Source organism: Pinus tabuliformis, chromosome 2_1 (genome assembly GCF_031772625.1).
Source record: "Pinus tabuliformis cultivar Carrire ecotype Pingquan chromosome 2_1, CPIR1, whole genome shotgun sequence".
NCBI lineage: Eukaryota > Viridiplantae > Streptophyta > Pinopsida > Pinales > Pinaceae > Pinus > Pinus tabuliformis.
In genome coordinates this window covers 48918219-48920428 of record NC_142299.1, presented here as the reverse complement: position 1 = coordinate 48920428, position 2210 = coordinate 48918219, and the positions used below count along the sequence as shown (strand labels likewise).

Here is a 2210-nt window from a genome sequence, read left to right as displayed (position 1 = left end):
CTATATCTACTCGCGTCTAGCTTCTACGCTAGCGAATTGGACTTTCTTTGATGTTTTAAAATGCCTTACTTATAACTACCTAGTTGTTTAGAGGACAAATTTAATCAGGCATGTAAACTATTCAAATATTCATGCTTTATTGAGGTTTCTTCTTACATTCTGGTATACAAGTTCTATAATATGTATATTACTCCATTTGAAAAATCACTGAGCACTACAGATTACTGATCATAGACAAAGAGGATACCTTGGAAATACTCTGTCACGACAGCGTAGCTGAGCTAAACTGCTTAAGTCAATGGTTTGCCCCCGAGGGCCTTTATGGCGCAAGTGAGCCAGATCTCTCATGGCTAGTAGGGGTATTCAGATGGAATTTCAATTGTGGTTTCTGCATTTTTTAATTAATCCTGAAATCTTAATCATAATAATGCCTTCTTGTGTATACACACCCCAAGAAAATTAAACACATTATATTTGTGGAAATATTTCATATTTAAAATGCGTGCAGGACAAAAGATGAAATTTCCAAGGTATGCTTAAACTAAATTTCTGAATACTTAATGGTGTTTGCAATATTATGAATGATTGTATTACTAAGGACAATACCACAGTACACTCAGAAGAAGAAAAAAAAATGAAAGGATTTCGGCACCTGTAATTGTTCCTGCAGTCTCTCAATTTCTGCTTTTTTCTCACTGATTATGTCATTTGACAACCGTTGATCTTTGATTTTATGAAATCCTTGAAAATACAACAAAGCAAACCCCATGACCAACAGAAGGAAGCACGATGGTATTCTCACCATGGCTAGCATTCTTCTTCTTCTGCTCCTTCTTTACCCTCTGCAGGCAATCAGTCAGAGACTATTCACCAGCAAAATTTTTGTGATTACTGCCATCACCAAATTTGCTTGCGATCTACGAGTACCATCTAGAAATGTTTGTGTAGTTCTCTAGCCCCGTTCCACACTGGAAATTTCCAACAATAAACTTAAACGACCAGACATTCCAGGTGGAATTGCCTGCCACTGCTGAACCTGTAGAATTCACCCTAACTCTGCGTAAGAAAAGCCCCTTTCTCAAGACACTTATTTCTATCGGCGGCGAGGGATCAAATGCTACTGCCTTTGCTTTAATGGCCAACAATTCCTTCTGGCACAAGGTGTTCATAAATTCAGCTATCGCAATAGACAGGACAGGAAATATAGTTTTCACGGCCTCGACCTCGACTCGGAGATTCCCAAAGACGCGACGGAGATGCAGAACTTGGGCAGCCTCTTCATTGAATGGAGGCATGCCATTAAACTGGAAGCCAGGGAATGGCGTCGCCCTCGGCTCCTCCTCACCGCAACTATCTATTTTGCGCAGTATTTCCTCCTAGCCGCCGACAAGAGGTCGTACCCTGTGACCTCCATTGCCCAAAATTTGGACTGGGTGAACGTCATATGCTTCGAGTATCACGACTCGTGGGACACTTCCGCCACCAGAGCTCATGCGACACTGTATGACCCATCCTCTAACATCAGCACCAACTTCGAAATTGGATCGTGGCTCCACTATGGGATTCCCCCAACAATCCTGGGAATGTCGCTCTATGGGCGTTCCTAGATACTCAAAAGCCTAGACGAGACAGGGATTGGAGCCCCCGCCATAGCTGTCTGTCCCAAACCCTCAGCAGCAAAACGTGTTGAACAATTTTTGGCAATAAAGTTTCGACTGATCACCATGGCTAGCGTGTTGAACAGAGCAACGAAACTAAACAAACGAAGTGACAACTTTCCGGAAAATTTGAAACAAGCGACACTCACAAGGATGCATGTGGAGTACGTGTATCACTTTCAATTAGAATTAAAAAAGTCATTAGAATTAAAAAAGTAATAATAAGATTGTTTAACCTTTGATTTAATAATTATAAATTATAATTAAAACTATTTTCCACCACCTGTCATTCTTACGAAGTAGGCGTTTGTTTATGGCAATTTAGTTTATTAAATTCGTAGTTGGCATTTCTAATAAATATATTGATGCTACAGTGATGATTTTGGCAAATTTTAGGAAGGATGCTCTTAGATGGGACAAATTTCACTGTTAAGAAACTAATGGCCCAGTTGCATTGGTTTTAAATTAACTCGTTCATGGTCGTTTCTTTCTTTGTCATTATTGTGCATGTGATCTACCTCCGAACTATACTGCTCCGGCTTTTCAAACTAT

The 2210-nt window shown here is 40.1% G+C and overlaps 1 pseudogene; it reads left to right on the top strand.

Moving 5' to 3' along the window:
* Positions 1–321: 321 nt before the first annotated feature.
* On the top strand, positions 322–1877 carry LOC149198725 (class V chitinase CHIT5a-like; annotated as a pseudogene).
* The last annotated feature ends 333 nt before the right edge of the window (positions 1878–2210 follow it).